Source organism: Manis pentadactyla, chromosome 1, assembly GCF_030020395.1.
Source record: "Manis pentadactyla isolate mManPen7 chromosome 1, mManPen7.hap1, whole genome shotgun sequence".
Lineage (NCBI taxonomy): Eukaryota > Metazoa > Chordata > Mammalia > Pholidota > Manidae > Manis > Manis pentadactyla.
This window is the reverse complement of record NC_080019.1, coordinates 90,403,130-90,423,437: the sequence shown is the minus strand read 5'-3', so window position 1 is coordinate 90,423,437 and position 20,308 is coordinate 90,403,130. Positions and strand designations below refer to the sequence as shown.

At 37.2% G+C, this 20,308-nt stretch overlaps 1 protein-coding gene and 1 long non-coding RNA gene across 14 annotated transcripts in view; one reads left to right on the top strand and one right to left on the bottom strand.

The window, feature by feature from the left end:
* Positions 1-20,308, bottom strand: part of LOC130683263 (uncharacterized) — a 68,219-nt gene that overhangs the window by 44,599 nt on the left and 3,312 nt on the right. Inside the window, exon 2 of the long non-coding RNA XR_008996834.1 lies at positions 16,695-16,812. This is a non-coding gene — a long non-coding RNA (uncharacterized LOC130683263). The remainder of the gene's footprint in view (positions 1-16,694; positions 16,813-20,308) is intronic.
* The window catches only part of VEPH1 (ventricular zone expressed PH domain containing 1), a 181,962-nt gene continuing 173,168 nt past the window's right edge, over positions 11,515-20,308 (top strand). For 2 of the 13 annotated variants that reach the window (XM_036904114.2, XM_036904109.2), the window contains exons 1-2: positions 13,601-13,795; positions 17,396-17,655. The gene's annotated coding sequence lies outside the window, so the exon portion shown is untranslated. Of the gene's footprint in view, positions 11,569-13,322; positions 13,397-13,593; positions 13,796-17,395; positions 17,656-20,308 lie in introns of those variants that run through there. The other 11 variants (XM_036904113.2, XM_036904115.2, XM_036904112.2 and 8 more) reach the window with 10 other exon arrangements.

Below are 20,308 nucleotides of genomic sequence, written 5' to 3'. Positions count from 1 at the left end.
GCATATACCCAAGAGAACACTTACACATTTGTATCAGGAAACATGCATAAGAATATCCAGAGCAGATTCCCTGTAATAGCAAAAATGGAACAAATCAGATCCCCATCAACAAAGAAAGTATAAATAAAGGACAATAGCATACAGTGGAATATTATGCAACTGTAAAAAGTAAATCAACCACAGCTCCACAGGTAAGTTGCAAAAACAGACTGTTGAGTCTAAAACATTGAGGCACAAAAGAATAAAGAATATACACCATGTTATTGAGTTACTACTTTAAAAACATAATATATTTAGATGAACATATAGGTTATAAAAATTATAAAGAAGAGCAAGAGAATTATGATAGACAATTTAAGTAGTGAATTATTTCTGGATGATGAAAGGGAGGAAAAACTGGGAAGATGCACACATTCTAACTTCAGTTAACATTTATTTCTTGACCTGGTGGTACAGAAGTATTGATTTTATCATCCCTTAAATTGTACATATAAAAATATACTTCTTATACACTTGTTTGTATATATTGTAGAATTTACAGTTTTAAAAAGGCAAAAGAAATTATACAGTTAACAAATATGAAAAAATTGTGAAGGTATCACTTGATTGACCAAAGTAAGGGTCATTCTGTGCCAGAAAGAAAAAGGATATGTGACTGCAGTATATGCAATGCCAAAGGTTCCATTAATACTTTTGGGACACTAGTGCAGACGTAAATATTTGTCACCTTGCACATAATAGATACTTAATACAGTTGTTGAAAGAAAGAAGGAAAAGAAGGAAGGAAGAAAGATGGGCAAGAAGGGAGAGAAAGAAGGAAGTAAAGGGAGAGGAAGGAATTAAGGTAGAGGAGGGTGTGGGAGGGAAGAAGGTTGGTCACACTGGATTTGTGAATAATTAAGTCTGCATAATAAATATATTCCTTGTTGTTTGGAAAGAGTTCAGTCTTGTCTTGATTGAGGGAGAGCTCCATTCTCTTGCAAAATGTAGCCCATTGTGTCTCCATGTTACTAATGGCTGCACTGACGGCTACAGTACACCACTGAGACTTGCTTGTCAAACATTAACTACTATGCCATGTTATTATAGATTTTTTTTCTGATAAAGTAATCACTTCTACTTATGTGGAATGACAGAAGCTGCCTGATAGTGTTTAATCTAATCTGAAAATATAAGAAATAGCCCAGCTATGTAAGACAAAAAGAACCCAAAGGGAATTTTTTTTGAAAAGTCAGGATAGGAAAGGAAGCATTAAGCATATAATTAAACTCTGACAGACTGTATCTTTTGCTTTAGTTTCATGAGAATTGGGTAGTAGGTAAATACCCCAGTATGTTGATTGTAAGCTTCCATCTGCATTTTTAGATTAATTTTTAATGTTGAATAAATACAAAATAATATTCATAACACATTTTCAAAGTATAAAAATAATGATAAAAGCAAAATCTTGTGTATACACTATACAACTTAAAAAAATAGAATATTAATGCAGTCTTACATGTTCTTCCCATATCTCTTATCACTTCCCATATAACTTTCTATTAGCTCATGTGAAGTAATGACTATCCAGAATTTTATTTATATTATTTCATGGCTTTTGTTTATAATATTTTATATTTGCATATATTTTAAACACTAAGTTCTTTGCTTTTATAGATTTTTTTGACTTCATATAAATACAATAATGATACTTTTTTTCTACCGTGACTTTGTTTTTTATCACTCAGCACTCTGTTTTTAAGGCTTGTCCATGCTGATAATAAATAATAATTTATTCCCATTTCTCTTTACAATCACATCGTATGACTACCACAACATACTTATCCATTTTTCCTATTGATTGTATTTAAATTACTTTTGTTATTATGACACTGTGAACTTTCTTGTACATGTTCCCTGGTTCACATGAGCAAGTTTCTCTGGGACTATACCTAACAGTGCAGTTATTGGTTAATAGGGCATGTGCATATGCAGCTTTACCAAGACAGTGATTGTTTTCTGTAGCAGTTTACTAATTTGCACTCCCATCAGCACTGACTGAAAATCGCCATTACCTCATATCTTCACATGTCATTTGTGCCACTCTCATTGTTTAGTATTCATCAAGTCTTCTGATGTGCCAACTTTGTCATACTTTTAAGTCACTGCAAATGTGATTCAGTCAGTACATAAACCATACATTTAGATTTACACCCACAATTTGAAGTTAGTGGCCCATGTTGAATTGAGGAATGGCCTCACTTGGACATTTACAAAAAGGCACAGCTTAAAAATGAGAACAACTTTGTTGTTTTCTCAATAAAGTGCTGATTGACAAATATAAGGAAAAAATTGTAATGTTAGTAGTAGAAATGAAATATTGTGTTTGGCACTGTTGGGAAATCACCCAAGTTTTGTGGGTTTCTGACTTCATAACTACAAGATATTTGGATCAAAGTATACTTACTTTAGGTGACATATGAATTCATAATCCAAGGGAAAAAGCCTCATAAAAATAACTTCACATTAAATATATCTTGCAAAAGAACCATTTAACTTGGCAAAATTTTAATGAAATAAAACACATGGGTTAGATTTCCCTTATAATACACATAGGAATAAAATGTGCTCAACAAAATATGCTTTGGCTTTTGCCAAACTAGAAACATCTGAAAATAACCTAAGAGATTTCCTTAAACCATAGCATGTTTCTGGCTTTGTCCACCACTTAATTAAGTGTTGTTTTAATAATGAAGCACATTAGGGATGGGGGTTGTATCCAGCCTGTAAACCATTCTTTATGGGGTAGTAAAGATAGACAATAGTACTGACATAAAAAAATATTTAATTTCATGGTTTTACCTTCTTAGCATGTGTTTCATATCGGCCTTCCTAGTCCAAAATCCCTTTCAGTTAAGACAGTTAGCCATTGTTTTATCCTTGAAAATTTAGGTGAAAATCTATTATGATGGCTCAAGTATAAAGGAACTAGGTAAAATGTTTGCCTGGTAAATTTAATATCATTGTTTATAAAGAACAAAGTTACGTATGCTAGTAATTCATAATTGGGGTTCAGACATTTTTCAAGGCAAGTTATTGCTTTATTCAGTGTCTTTGTTGTGTGAACTCTTGAACCTTTACAACTAATGTTGAAGAAATGATTTAAAAAATCCATAAATGCCATTTTAATATAGTATCAGTGCATATGTAGACTAATTTTTTAATCTTATAAAAATGCATTTTAGAGATAAAAACTTAATTGTTTTAGACTTCTATCTGTTAGTCTGGATAAATCTGATCAATACATCTGCTGAAGACTGTAAAATCTGGACAAAACAATTTTTTTAAGTATTTGGAAAAAATGTGTTTCAGGCATTAAAAAGACAAAACAATAATTAAGCATCAGTGAGGCAAGATGTGGAGGAGGACTGAAGCCCAGGGAGGTGATCTCAGCTTTGGGGCCACTTTTACCTGATGCTTCTGCTGAGTGAAAAAGACAAGTCCAAGAGGCATTACTGTACACAGCTTCACAGAGAAAGGAAAATGGGCATTACAATCTAGGACTATCAAGAATGGAAGGGAACTAGTAGAAGCCACTGTAGAAATCCTGTAGGGCCAGACCTTAGGAGCAGGGTTACCTGGAAATAGAGGAAATAATGCTCAGTTTCAATTTATTTCAATACCTAACATTGGTTGAGGTGATATTAATGCTTATGTAAAAGCAAATACAAATCCTCTTCCTTAGAATAAGACATCCTAAGCGTGAAATTATTTTTACAATCAATTTTGCAAATACAATGTCCATTCACACACACACAAACATATTCACATACATACAAATAACCAAGTTTCCAAGGAGATAACAGAATATGAATGAAAATAAGCAAAAAAAGCCCATCCAACATAAATCGACTCACTAGGTCTCCAGATATTGGAGTTCTTAGGCACAGACTTTAAAACAACTGTGCTTACTATATGCAAGGAGAAAGGAAAGGACAAAAATCTGGCAGAAAATTGTAATATACATATAAAAAAGAAGCAAATGAAAATACTACAAACAAAAAAATACAATAACTAAAATGAAAACATTAGTGAATGGGACACTATTATTAGACAGATGAAGAGAGAATTAATGAACTGGATCACAGACCAGAAGGAAATATCCAGAATGAAGACCATCAAAGGAATGACACTGTAAGTGAAATTGAGACTTAAATATTACAGTTAAAATTCCATCATACATGTAATTGATGACCCAGAGGAAAAGAGGGATAAAGAATGAGTTAGGAATAATATTTAAGAGACAATGGCTGTAAACATTCCAAAATCACCTCTAACTACAATGTCAAGAAACCTTATGAATCTCATGTGCAGGATAAATCAAGAAAAATACACATGTAAGTACATTATATTGTAATTGCTGAAATAATTTCTTGTGTAGATACAAATAGATACACACTGTATAATATATACTTATTTACATTTGCCAGTGAAGTACTAAAAAAAATAATAAATGAGTATGTGATTTCCAAGCTTATTGAGGAGAAATAAAGGAATAAAATATGCTCAATGAAAACAGAAGCAAGAAAGTAGAGAAAAAGCATCATAAAACAAATAGAACAAATAGAAAATAAATACTGATGATAAATCTAAACCCAAAAATGTAAGTAATTGGATCAAATGAAAATGGCCTAAATGTTCTAATTAAAAGACAAAGGTGATCAGATTGAGGGGCATGGGAACCCATATGATGTAAAAAGAGACATATCTAAAATATGAGGAAAAAGAGAAGTTGAAATTAAAAGAGACAGAGCATGCAGATAAATTAGCTAAAAGAAGAATTGCACAGTTATTGTCGACAAATATATCAGCTCACTTGAGAAGAAAAAGCTTTTTATAGGTTAGGGACAATTCATAGTGATAAAAGTTTCCATCCACCAGGAAGAATATAACAATTCTGGTTTTCTGTCCAAATACAGCAGAGTCTCACAATATTTATGATTACAAAATAGAGCTTCCAAACAAAAAAGAAAAAAGAGAAATGGACAATTCCAAAATATATCAGGAAATTGTAACGCATCAAAATATCTAATTTTAAAAGCCATATAAAATGTAATACTATAACATTTGGAAAATTAATTTGTAAACTTGATCTAATGTATATAAATAAAACACTGGATCCAAAGTGCCAGCATTTTCTAACTGACCATATGCTGAGACATAAAACGAGTTCCAAAATATTTTAAAGGATTGAATAGAATGGATTCTTTGCCCACCATAGGGGAATAAAAATGCGGCCAGGAAGTCTTTGGTTTGGAAATTAAACAATAGACTTCTAAGTAATTCGTGGGTCAAAGAAGTCATGATGAAAATAGGAAATATTTTTATCTCAATGATAATGAAAATACAACATACCAAAACTTATGATAACTGTTAAACCTTGCTTAAAAAGGACATTTACTGTTTTAAAGACAATATAAAGAAAGAAGGCATCAATAATGACAACTTCAAAATCAGAAAAACAAAAAAAGGATAGCAAAATACACCCAAAGAAAGTAGATGGAAGGAAGTAATAAAGGTAAGAGTATAAAGTCTATAAATACAATATAGAGGGCATTTTTAGAAAACTAAAAAGAATATGAATAAACTAAATAATTGCTCCAAGGGGCTGGTGGGGTAGGGGGAAGGTTAATCCAGTAAAATTTGTAGCAAAGAGATAAAAGCAGAAGTTAATGAAATAGAAACTGAAAAAAAATAGGACTGACCAACAAAACTGAATTTCATTCTTTGAAATGACTAATGGCAAGGTGAGTTTAAAAAGTCAGAAAGGGTACAGATGAATAAAACAAAGTAAGAGATATATGAGTGGGGGGAGGGGTGGAAATGGATAAAACTGTCCTTATTTACAGATGAGATAATTGTCTACATTCAAGAGACTGTACAACGTTTTAAAATTAATAATAAGAAATAAAAAAGGTTACAGATACAAGATGAATATACAAAAATATTTAAGGTTTCCTCACACTAGGAATAATAAAATAGAAAATGTAATTGAAAAAAAGAATCAAATAAAAAAGATACAACAGCCATAAAGTCCCTAGGAACAAACCCTACAAATATGTGCATGAACCTCATGAAATAATATATAATAATTTATTGATGAACATAAAAGAGGACTTGAAAAAGTGGAAATTTTCCCTTGCTCATGAATCAAACAAATCAACATTGAATAGATATCAGTAACATGCAAATAATCTGTATACAACTCATTACAATCCATACAATTCTAATTAACATTTGAATCAAGATTTCAAACTGACTTCTATGAAATATGAGTAACTGAGTCTAAAATTTATGTGGTCAAAGAACTGTAAAGGTCAAAGAATTGCTAAGACAATTTCAAAAAGAAAGAGCAAGGAAAGGATACTCTTTCTATACAATATCAAGACATGCTAAGAAGTTAAGAACATCAAAACAGTGTAATACTGGCAGGGAAGAAAACAAAGGGACCAATGGAACGTAACAGAGACTCCTGAAATAGATAAATTATATATCTCTATATAAAACTACATATATAATTATATATATATAGTTTACATATACATAATTATATGTATATCTGAATTTCTACCCGACATTATAAACAAAAAGTAACTTTTGCATTAAAACCTAAATAGGAGAAAAAACTACATATTTTAGAAAAAAATATGAACTCAAGGTGGAGGAGGATTTCTTAAATAAGAAATAAAAAGTATGAACCATAAAGGGAAAGCTGACTTTTTAAAGCTAAAAGATATATATTTATATCACTGCTTTATTTTTAGAAATGTTTATTACCCAAATGTCCGCTATTAAGTAAACTATGGCATATCCACACCAGAGAGCAATATGCAGCTTTAAAAAGGAGTAAGCTCTCTACATGCTGATATGGAGAGAGCGCAAGATACAATGTTAAATGATTAAAGCAATACGCAGAATGTATATATACATTTGACTAAATATAGCAAAATACAGTGTATGTCAAAATGGAGAAATACAATATGTATTTAGTTTGTATTTGAATTAAGAAAATTTGGAAGGAAACACTTTGTTTCTCGTAGCAGAATATTAGGCAGGACTAAACGGATGGGGACAGGTGTTAGAGTATCTTTTTACTACACACACACACACACACACACACACATATATAATTATATATATATTATATATTTTAACTTTTGAACCATGTGAATGTGTTTTGAATTTTAAATTAAAACAAAACAAAACTTTCATACAGCAAAGACTTCACCCAAAAACAAAGGTGAAACATAAAGTTAAATATAATTGCAACATATATTGCAGCCAAAGCCTTAGTATCTATAATACTATATAAAACACTTATTTAAATTAGTAAGAAAAATACACTCATATAAATCTATGAAAAAAATATGAATCTGAACAGACATTTAGCAGAAAAGAAATTATGAATATGTTAAGAATTTCAAATGTTTAATGTCATCACTTATCAGGAAAGGCAAATTAATACAAAGAAGATATCATTTTCAACCAACAGGTCAAACTCAGGAGTCCTTTTTGGGTGTTGTCAGGTATGTGACAAAAAGGCACCCTTCCTGTGGGAGTATGGGTTGGTACTGCCATTTTGCAGTGTAATTTGGCAGTGCTCATAAAATAAGAAAATGTGCACATCTTACAACCTCATAAACTTTACTTCTGGCATGTATCCTCAACAAATTTCTGAAACTGTGCACCAGGAAGTATTTCCAAGGATGTTCCTTTTGGTGTGTATTTAACACTCATGGAGCACTTAGAACATTCCAGTCATGGTTCCAAGCACCTTACAAATATTACCTCTATAATCCTTATAACATTTCTAAGAGATAGGTACAATCATATCCCTACTTTATAAATTTGAAGGAAAAAAAGGTCTGACATACAAAAAAGGTTAAGACTGTTGCCCAGAGTCACGTGGCTAGGAAATGATAGGATTAGATGTGAACCCAGGCAGCCTAACTCTCATGTGCTCTTTCAACCCCAACTCCATAGTGCCTCTCAGCAAACTCCTGCGCACCACTTACACTTCATGGAGGAATGGATAAACTGAATGTGCTATATTCATAGGATGGAATGCTATTAACCATAAAAGGATATATATCTATATATCTATAACTATGTATTTATAATTTACAAATGAATAGCCCCTAAAGCGTCTTACTGAGAAATAAAATAAATTTCTGAAATAATTTTTAACACAATTGGTATTATTTCTTAATTGTTTTGTAGAATGTATCAATGAAGCTATCTGGGTTTCAAGTTTTCTTCATATGAATGTTTTTAACTATAATTTCAGTTTTTAAATAAGTTAATATAGGACCATTCTGGTTATCTATTATTTCTTTAGTGAGCTTTTGACAGTTTTTGTCCTTCAGGAATTTGTCCATTTAGTCTAAGTTGTCAAATTTGTTGACACAAAATTTCTATATTTCTCTATTATTCTTTTAATGTATCTATAGAATCTACAGTGATGTCAATTCTTTTATCCCTGATATTAGGAATTTGAGTCTTCTCTGTTTTTCCCAACAGTCTGAACAGTCTGAGGTTTTTCAGTAAAAGGATATGCCCCTGTCTTCCTCTTTACCAGTACTGGGAAATGAAAAAAAAAATTTTCTACCAACTTCAGAAAATAATTGTGTCTCAGCCAAATGGATTTCTTCGCTATCCATCTCTTTATTTCTGCATCCAAACTCTTTTCAATTAGAGAATTATTATTTTATTGATTCTTTTATAAGGAAACCTTCATTCATGAAATTCTTACTGAATTTCTCCTTTGTGCCAGATAGTAGGCTAGCACTGGATGTCCTCAGATGAATTAAAACCTGGTCCCTGCTCATGAGGGTTTGAATGGGAGAGAATGAGAATGATGTGGTAGAGGTCTATTTAAGTTGCCCCACGGAAACAAAAGGTATAATCAGCTCTACTTGGCATGGGTAACTCTACTGAGAAGAAGAGGTACTAATCATGGTTAAAGGATGAGTTGGCATTTTATAAGCAGAAAGGGACTGGCAGGTGCAAGACACAGATGCAAAAGGGAAAATGGTGGTTGCACCATCAGTTGGGGATTTTTGTGGAAGCAACAAAAGCAGTTTTGCTGGTTGATGAAACAGAAGTGGGTTTTATTAAAAATCCATCTTGAAAGTTCACAAAATACTGGGATGATTAGAGGATAAAAATCACACAGGAGAACAGGCCTAATGAGGGAGGCCCTGCTGCTCCCGCACCTGGGCGCTGTGGGAAACCACCACTGTCCTGACATCACAGGTGCCAGTGTTGAGCTAGGATCATGACTTTGCAACCACATCTATCCATGAAAGATGGGTGTTTTTGTTTCCAAACTCAATGACAAAGTAAATTCTGCACTGTTATCCTTCATCAGGCTGTTCATTTCTAAATCACTGCCTTGCCTGGAGAGTCTGATTGAACTTAAATTTCCTTCACTTATTTATTCAGTTTTTTCAACAATGTAGGCACATACTATGTGCCAGATACCATGTTGAACTCTAGAGAATCAACCAACAAATAAATTCCCTGTCCCCATGGAGTCTATATTTTTGGAGGTGTGGTGAGGGAGAAGGATAATAAAAAAAGGGATAAATAAATGTATCATAAGAAGATGACAGTAAGTGCTATGCACAAAATAAAACAGGAAATGAGACATGCAGGGGAGGCTGGGAGGGTTGCTAATTTTATAGAGAGTTGTCAGGGAAGACATCACCTCTAAGGTGAAATAATATGAAGGAAGTGAAAGAGCAAGCCAGATGAAGCTGTGGGGACAGAACCTACCAGGCAGAAAGAAGAGCAAATGCAAAGGCCCTCTCATGGAAATGTAACTGCTGTGTCAAAGTATTAGCAAGGACACTATGCAGCTCCAGTGTGGCTAGAGCAGGGAGAGTGAAAGCAAGAGTGATAGGAGATGAAGTTGAAGACATGGAGAGAGAAGGGGGAAGCTATTGGCTTTGGTTTTGACTAAAGGGGAGATGGAGAGCCATTCCACTGCAGAGTATTGAGGGAAATAAGTCAGTTCTGACTGTTATTTTCATAGGAATATCTGGACTTTATTTTAACAAGGCAAGGATAGAAGCCAGGCAGCTATTGCAATAATCCAAGTGAGACATGGGAGATTATGGTGTTTTGATTGTAGCAATAGTGGTAACAGAGACAGTGAAAAGTGATAGGCTCTGGATGTATTTGGAAGGTATTGACCTCACTGCACAGGTCTGTGTGTGTCTGGGTGGTGGGAGAAAAGCTGGAGAGAGGGGGGAGGGCCAAATCCTTTGTGTGCCAAGACAAGGGGTTTGGATTTCATCCTCAGGCAAGAGTTTGCCACTTATTAATTTTAAGTTCACAAGTCATATATCATACTTTATTTCAGAAAGGTGATTTGGTGGCAGAATTGAAGGGACCCTGCTGGAGGCAATGAGACCTGCTAGCATATGCCTGTAAATATCCAGACAAGAATTTAACAGAAACAATGGCTACCTAGCTAATGCAGTGGAGAGGGGAAAATATCATATATTAGTTTTCTATTGTTGTGTAACAAATTACCATGAACTTAGTGGTTTAAAAGGACATGCATCTATCATTTCACTCTCTATGGGTCCAGAGTCCAGCCATCGCTTAGACAGGTCCTCTGCTCAGCATGCCACAGGGTGTTGGCTGGGCTATGTTCTTATCTGGAGGTTCAACTGAGGAAAGAATTCTTTCCCAAAGACATTCAGGCTTTTGAAAGATTTCATTTCCTTCTATCTGCAGGACGGAAAGCCCTGAGCCCTTGCTGGCCGTTAGCTGGAGGCCACCTTATGCGATTCCGTGTTGTGCAGGCTTCCTCAGCATGGACAAGCGTCTCCTCAGAACACCGAGGAGAATCTCTAGAGTGAGTCTGTCAGCAAAATGGAGTCTTATATACCGTAAGGTAATCATGGGATAACATTCTGTCATCTTTGTCATATCCTATTTGGTAGAAGCAAGTTACATATCCTACCCATGTGGAAGTGGAGAAAACTCCAAGGCTTGAACACAGAAAACAGATCTTTGAGAGTCACCTTGGGATCAACCCACAACAGATTATAAATAATGCTGAGGAAACAGAATGTACAGAACCGAGGATGTGATGGGATCATTGGCCGTGAGTGGGAAAAGGAGAGAGAATATAGGTGATGCCCAACTTTCAGTTTGTGTGCTTGGCACATGGTAAAGGCCTTCATCAAGATAAGAAACACAGAAGGAGGAACTAATTCAGGAGAATAATGAGTCCTCTATACTTTGGGAGTAAAATATATTGCTTTTAATATCTTGTTTTTTAGCAAAGTATTCTTTATACTAATGAAATGAACTGTATACACCTTCACCACAGGTCTCCATTCCCTGGTTCTTAAAAAAAGCTTCAGTCTTGCAGTTCAAGCCACATACTGTTTTGCTGAGCTAAAAAGGAGTTCCTGGATATGTCTGAGTTTTTCTGTGCCTATAATAGACACTTGAAAAGCTAGGAAGCTGAACACAGAAATGGTGTACCTGAAGGAGCGTCACTGGTTTCAGGTAAGAAAAATTATTTATAGAAAAGGCAGTCATCGAGGAATTTTCTGTTATTCCCACTTAAAACTGCTTTAGAATTTATGTTTTCTGTAAAGGAAGCAGGTAAGTCTGACTTTGTGGTTACAGAGACTGTTCTTTATTTCAAGTTTACCAAGACAGACAGGTGGAGTGGTGGGAGTTGTGCAGGACTGGAAGGGGATAAAAAATAAAGATAGAGCAATATTCTGTGAAACTAATTATTCAAAGAAATTTATGGATGTTGTACATGGGTGGATGGATTCCACTATCAGGTTTGCTGAGGCCAAACAGTGTGTGGCTAAGAACCACCAGACAAGTTAAGTGGTGAAAGTGAAAGTATTTGCAGAAATGGAAGTGAACATATAGTTGGTTAAGAAGAATTAATTTGGAAAGTCCCACTTTTAGTTACCTTGAATGACTACATTTTTTCCAAGACCTTGCCCACCTCTACCAGCTATCTGTGAAAGCCTGTGGTTGTCATGACAAGGGTTCATTTATCATAGTTGGTTCCTAATGAGTCTCTGGTACACTTCTGTTACAAGGAGCAGACCCAGAAGAGCCTTCCCACAAATCTGGGATTAGCTGATTCTGTCAGGTGGAACATTTTTGATAGCAAATGGCAGAAAACCCAACCTAAAATCATTTAAGCTGTTAAAGAATTGGTTTACAGCAAAGGATGGATCTTGTCAGCTTCAGGCACAGCTGGCTTAAGGAGCCCAAATGAAGTCACTAAAATTTGGTTTCTTGGTGGCAAGATGTCAAGAGCAACCACATCTTATATATTCTTGTTATCAAGTCCAGCGATAGAGACTTTGTCCCCCAAAACCACCAAACATTCATCTCTGTCCTGATTGTCACTGGCCTGGAAGGGGTCACACACTTCCCTTAGACTAATCTCTATGGAAGGGGAATGTAATTCCTCTGACTGGCTAAGACCCAGCCTGTTTATCCAAGTCAACTAGTTTGCCCAAAGAGCATTATTTCCCAAGGGAAATTTGGTATGGTTTTTACCAAAAGTAGACTAAGTGGATGTTAAGTGGTAAACACAGGGGTAAGTCCTCCTCACCCCATGAATATGCCTTTTAATTGAACCAGCAGTTTATTTACACGGCAGCATGATTGCCAGTGACATGGAAATATTGATATTTCCAGTTACACCTTACACCTCACTCTCCCCCACTGCATTGCCCCAACACACTTCTATACTTAGTTTGCCTGAAAGCTAGTTAGAGGAGACTCAGAAATATCCTACTGCTTTATGTGTAGGCAAAACCTCAGATCAATAATGGGAAAAACCCATATCATACATGAAAAGAGAGAAGAGCCTCCAGATATAAAATCCACTGAATGCCACAAATTAATTTATGCACATTAGAGGCTTGGGGAACATTCTCCTTGAAAGTGAGAGAGAGATGTAAGGAGATGCAGGACTGCTTGTAAGGGGTCCCTGGTGTATTAGGCCCTAGAAGCGGAGTTCTATATTTGGATGGTAAAAGGAAGTGAACTGGCAGTTTGGATGGGCCCAAGAGGGAAGAGCGCTGGCTCAGAAAATCCCTTGTACTACTAAGTGTGCTCCATTCAGTTGTTCCGGGTTTCACTAGTGATACCAATAACGTAGTTAGATTTTTTTTTGCTCCTTTAGATTAGCTGTTTTGCATCTCTTATAGTATTTCTCTTATATTATATTTGACTTAAATACTATCTCATTCCATTACTTTCCTCTCTCCATCCCTCCCCAGGCCTTCTCACTGATGCCTGCTGGATAAAAGGAGCCACATCTGATATTAATCTGAAACTTCCTTGATTCCTTAAAGTGAGTTATTCATTAATAGAAGCTAAATTACTGGTTGTTAGGCAAATCTTCTAATTCTTTCAAACCACTGATCTGCTCAGAGAAGCTTCTGTGAATCCACTGTAGAAATCAGTGAGCTCTGTGCCAATTATTAGCTCTAAGCACAAGTCTGAGAAAGGGAGGCGAAGTTACTCATTTGCCTGATTCCACACAGTGAGTCCAGGGGAGGGAATCAAGTGAACTGCAGGCTTGACAAACAGCACCAGGAAGCACGGCAACTGCCAAAGGGACAGGACCAGACTGGATGGGAAGGGGTTACCGAGCTGCCTCTGAGTATGGCCAGGGGCTTCTGAATTGCTCCAAAGATCAAGCATTTTGCCTTTACTTTTTATAGAAGGCCAGAGTTTCCTGTGCTAAGAGGTAAGGCTATCTTCTTTCCTGTCTTTTTGTTCAGCAAAAACAAAAGCTAATTAAAGTAAATGTCAGAAGCTTCAGGGGTGTAGAAGTGGGTTGTGGGAGTGGGGCAGAGAAACTTCCAGGGGCAGCTGCTTATGCAGATACAGTGCATTTGGGACTTCTGTTTCAGGCCACGTATGCATGCTTTTTGGTTATTAGAGTAAAAAAGCCACCACTCTGTGGGTTATTAATGTCATATCTCTAGGCCTCAGGAGCAGAAAACTGTGCTTCTAGATTCATAATATGTGCACTTTTGTCTTAACCATAATAGTCTAGACTCATTTCTATTTCATACTTTTGCTTGACTCAAGAAGCATTGTGCTACCAGCTAAGACACTGGCCCTGCCTTTTATTTTCAATGAAAATTCAGCAGCATCATTACTGTCACTGGGTCACACAGTCTCCACTACTGTTCTGTTGCTGTCACTTTTTTCCTTTGATAATTCAAATATCTTATAAATCAGAACTGAATCTAGCCACTTTTTGTTCTTTCAAGGGCATATTTAAATTGCTATTGTAATCAACCATAAGATTCCATTACATTTGTATATGTTTTCAATTGAAAGAATAGAAAAAATGTTTAAAGCATTATTCAGATTGGTCATACAATCCCAGATGTTAAAGTTGTTTACTATATGGGATTTAAGTGTAAATAAAGATAAATTCAACATTGAATTTTACTTGTAATTTGAGCATTTGGCTAGGTATTTTGTAAAAACAAACCTACAGAATTCGAATTAAAATTTTTAAAGCTACATTTTTATCAATTTCAGAGCAAATATGACTTGCAGAGTTGAAATTTATAGGTGAAAATGGTTACACAATGAAATCATTACGCAGATCATGAGCTCCTCATTTAGTTTGCTATACTTGAAGATGTTTCCCCATTCCCGATGAAGGAAAATGTTTTCTACCTATTTATGTTTCAATAAGTTGCAATACATATACAAAATTAAATATGTTTTTGAGTTCTTGCCTAACAGGTCACCAAACCTATTTTTTTTGTGTGTTTATGATATAAGCCTGCTACAAACTTGGATATATGAATTATAGCAAAAAGACCAAGTGCTGACTTGTGTAGCATCATTTAGAATAACAACCTCAGAGGCTTTCAGTCGAAGTGAAGCATAGGAACATGTCATGGCAGAGGAAACTGAGAGACGACCAGGGAACAATTGACATCTTGTGGGAAGTGCTGAAATGTATGCAGCCAATTCCTATGGGAACGCCTGTAGTTCTTTCACACTGTGTGAGAAAAGATGCTCCTTGAAAAGAATCTGTAATCCTTTCTTTCAAGGGATAATCTGAGAACTTTACTAAAAATTTCTAGAACCAAAATGGTTCTAAGTCAGTAGGCATTTTGAATACAGGTGAATTAAATGAGAATTTTTTTAGGTACAACTGTGCTGCTCAAAGTATAATAGTGCTATTCTAGAATTTTCTGAAGTGAAGAAACCAGAGAATATCCTAACTCAAAGTTTGAAGCTGGAGGCTAATTTTCTCAATATAAATTGTTTTCTTGAGTTAATTATGTTTATTGAAATCCCCCAGGGAGCTTTCATTTTTTACACAGGTGGTATCCTAATAGTGGAGAAATTAAGTCCTCCAGGTCACATGTATTTTCATTTAGCAGAATCTACTGATGTATAATAGAATAAATGAGCAAAGTTTTATTAGCACCTATTAAGTGTTGTAGATCACCTTGAAAAGTAGTAAAGAACTTCTCCTGCTGGTGCTGTGGAGGGAATTATACACTCCCTCCTCACTAATAAACATGGGAGTGAGTACTATACTTATTTAAAATACAGGCAGGCGTTTACATTACCCAGCCACAAAAAGTGTGAAATACACTGCATTTCAGTCCATTTCCCCTCTGTAAAAATAAAATTCACTGTTACTGTTTAGCCATGGTGAGGTAGCATCCCAGGAAGGTTATCTTGCTGGGGAGCAAGATAAGCTTACCAAAAAAACAATAGGGATACATTCAAGATAGTGCCTGACCTACCCAGATTTAAGATTAGGGTGAGTACAACCAGGGTATAAATATGACACAAATGGAAAAGGCCTAGACATCTTGAACACTGAACCCAATGTTAGGGAGCGGTACAGTAATGTATTAGCTTGTAAAAGAGATGGCATGGGGATGTGTTAAGTGAATGACCTGTAAGAATAATGACATTAGTAAGGATATGATTGCTGTCACTTGTTGTATGATTGTTATATGCCAGGTCCTGTGCTGAATGCTTTACATAATCTCATGAAACCTCCCAACAACTCATACCACAATCCGCAGGTTTGTGGTAATAGGCAACCTGAGGCTCAGGGAGGCTAACTAACCTTCCCAGGTTTACGCTACAGGTAACACAGGCGCTGAGCCCAGTTGTGTCCAGGTTCCCATACCCTTACCACTCTGCTCTTCTTCCTGGATTCCCAATTCTGGACCCCACACTTCTTTAAAAATGTAAGAAAATTGGGTAAAACTTAGTAATAACAACTATTAATAATGAACAGAGGGTGAAAATGAGGGAAGGCTAAAGATATATAGTCTATTCCTTTAAAAGAGGAAAATTCATCACTAACTGTAAGCTGGAAAATTACTAATGAAAGGATGCACCTTCTCATGCATGACTGGATTCTGTTTTTATAACAGAAACTTTTCAAGGGGACAGTTCGCCACATGCGGATGGCCCAGAAATATGACTGATCACCAAGTGTCTAGGAAGATTTATGAGGTCATTCTCCTGAGCAGATGACCTGGCTCAATGGCACATGTGTGGCCACTCTGACCACAGACCTTTGTAGGGAGCTGTCCTGGGGGACGTTCACAATGGCCAGATCTTAATGATCTCACAGATGAGCTTACCTGCAGCACGGCTTCCCAAACACTTTGCCCGAAGATTGGTGATCTAATAGGCAGTAGGTAATGATCACAGCAAAGAAATTAAGGGTAAAGAAGAATACAGTTTAAAAACATGTGTTAACTGTTGAAAAACACAGGAGAGTTTCAGTACCCGTTTCTTTTCTGGAATGTCAATAGATAAAGCAGAACAAATACTTTTCTCTGAGTATTGCTGCAATATTTAAAGTGCAAAGCTCTATATCCGGGCTCATCAGATTTTTATGAAGAACCTCCCAGCAAATAAAGTGGAAAAGAAGAGCGTATACTTTTTTGTTAAGTAAATTTGTTCCATTTAAACAACTTCCTGCATCATGAAACTTTCAACAATATTTATTAATTTAGAGGCAGAGTGAGAGGATCACTTCATTAGTACCTGTGACTTCCCGGACAAACGCTCAGTGTTTCTGACCATGTGTGTGAACTGCAGAAGGAGGCAGGTGTTCGCAAAGCTGCGGTTTTTTCTACCCCTGGCTTCGTGAAATGGCTCCAGGTAGCCATTTCCATTCACCTGCTTGAGGACCTGTTGAAACTGTTTCCCGTGTGGCTTTTTTTTTCTTGTGCATTCTTCCCAGGGAAAGTATAGATTTTCGCGAACACAGGGAGTTTTGTTTTCTCTGTCAAAAACAACTCTCCTTTACTGGAGCAAGCTTTCTGTTTCACCCCAGCAAACAGAGCATTGCACTCAGGGGTGACTCTGCACTGGGCGAGGTGCAGCCTGTCACCTGACCGGCTCTGCAGCTGCTGGTGGCATCAGGCCGCATTCCGTGAATTCTTCCACCCCGCACCGCAATGAACAACTTCAGGTTCACTGAGCTGAGTGGATTCCACTCACTGTGCCCTCGGAGTCAGCTGCCCAAATCTCCCACCCAGTCGCAACACAGACAGCTGAGTAACAGCAGGCGCGCCTTTGAGGAGTAGCACGCAGGTAAAGCGAGTTTGGGGGGCAGAGCGGGGACTTGCTGAAATGGATCGGGCTTGGTGTGGAATCATTTCTCTTTAGTGGTGTCTGTTTCTTCTTACATAAACCTGACTTGTCAACCAACTCCTGCGTAAAAATATATCTACTAAATAATGAAACCTTCATGAGATTGTATATCAATAATACCTTAATATAACATTTAAAATATATATGTATTCTAAATAATGATAACGGGGGCTTCAGATTAGAGTCTCTTAAGGATTGGGGAGTAAAATCATGAGAATGAAAGTTGGAAATAAGAAGAAATATTATAAACAGGTTTTGCAATTCAAAAAGCACAAGATTTGGAGGCTGACCTACTTGTATGGGAATCTTGGCCCTGTGTAACCTTGGGCACAATACTTACCTCACCAGTTCTGTTTCCTCTTTGGTAATAATATCTACCAACAGGGTTAATAGAAGAAGTAAGAGAAGAAAATGTCTAGCAAGTAATAGCTCAGTGCAGAGAGCATATCCGAGGTGTGCACATATGTGCTTGTGTGTGCATATGTGTGTGCCCGTGTGTGAAGAGTGGATGCCTCTGCATATATATTTAGGCCACAGGACTATGACATTCCTAAGAGCAAAGAGTTTCTTGGAAGATGAAGTTGAATTTGATCTGGCTCTGACCTTCTCTGCTGTTTCAAAGAGACCAGCAGGAGAAGCCAGACACCTGAGTGAAACAATGACCAGAGCTGCTGAAAAATAAATAACATCGCTGATCCTTATCCAGGAAAGGGCAGTATAGTGTAGCATGTGGGGTGCTCTTTAAATGAGGACTGATGGGAAGTGCAGCAGCTCAGTAATTATTGCACACAGTCATGTATACAACTACACACAGTGTCCTGGCAGGCCAACCAACCGCCTTCGATCCTGACTCCACACCTTATTCTCCTAGTGCCCCTGGGCTCTTTACTTTCTTTTCTAAACATCATGTTATCATCGCATGAAATCATCATGAGAATTAAGTCACTCAGTCTTTGGGAGTAGTGCCTGACACATGGTAAGCAAACAGTAAACATCATCTGTTGGTGTCATTATTTTACGAAGGACTCTTCAACGTGTTATCAGCTTTAATCTTCAAAACAACCATATGAGATAGACTATTCATACATTAGCCCCATTTTTCAGATGAAGAGACTGAGGCTCAGGAAAAGGAAAAACATGAGCCAAAGGACCCTGTCTTGCCAATGGGTTTCAGCCCCAGGAAAGTTCACTGTGGATTCAGTGTGACCAAAGGAATGACAGGAGAACGTTCTTGGAGTGAAAGGGTTATACCCAACTTTATTATTTATGCAGTGGCAGGTCAATCACTAGAATCCCGTTAACTCAGAGCGAGTCTGGATGCAGCAAGCCCATCTCTGCCTCTGGGCCCCTCTGCCCGTATAGCTGTCCTCGGGGCTGCCACCACTCCAGCCTCTGCTCTGCTCTCCTGCAACCTTGCAGCTGTGCCACCGTGTCTCCCAGAGCACTGGGCAGGGCTCTTTATACAGAGTCAATAACGATGCATTGCCCACACCCGTGTAGTGAGCCAGCCACCCAGAGCCAGGTGAGAATCCTGGCCACAGGAACCTTCACTTTATCCACAGTCTGGCACATAGACAAGCATATTGTAAGCAATGGATGTCATTTTTCTAAAGCTGGTAGATAATGCAAAAGTTTCACATAGGCAATAATATCCTTGAAATCCCTTCAGTGGCCTACGAACTGCACCATTTAGAACACTCCTGATAGTATATTTAATTTGATGCCTGGGGAAAGATTTGGCTTGTGCTTAGGGATCATATTGTCTGGAGAGTAGCCTCTTTAAAACTGCACTCCTCACAGAGAGGTTCTCCCACAGTGATAGCTCAGAGGGGAGGTCTGAGACCACCCAGGAGAGCAGACTCCCCTCTCCCTTTTCACACTCATTCTGGGGAGTACGTTCGGATGAAATGTTGGGCAGAATCATCTAATGCTTTTATTAAATAAATCACTCTCTGCCCTCACTCTCTGGGGATGCGGCTGCATTTGTAAGGTCCTGCATGTGCTAGAGGACTCCACTCCACCGTAAGCTGTGGGGGAAGCCCACTGGCTGAAATAGGAGAACAGCTCTGCCCCAGTTATCAGGGGGCCTTGGGGGAGTCAATAAGCCTCACTGGCCATTAAATGATAGCCAAGGTCATTGCCAGTGAGATGGTCTGCGATTGTACTAGGCCCAGAAGGGAGCTGATGAGAATAATCAGGTATTTAATTTGTGCCATTGCCATACTATCTGTGGGCTGTTAATTAAGACAAATCACAGTGGGACTTAATTATTACAACTGTGGGGATGGAAGGATTGCTTGATCCCAAAGCCCTTCTTCTTCAGCCTGCACTGCTATCACCTTCATGCTCAGTGTTCAAGTTCATAGGCCCGTTCTGCAGAGCTTTATCTAGCCTTGTACTCATATTTAATCGCTACTTGCTTAGAGAGTACTCAGGAATAAGGAAAGTACTTTCTGGACCGAGGGTAGGGAACTTTTGTTGTCAATATAGAAAAGAAGCCCAGCCAAGAATGTGAGCACTGGTTTCCATGTGCAGAAGAAAAAAAGAGGAAACCAGGTGGTGGGTCTGAGAGATGCTTTCTGTGTTCTCTCCC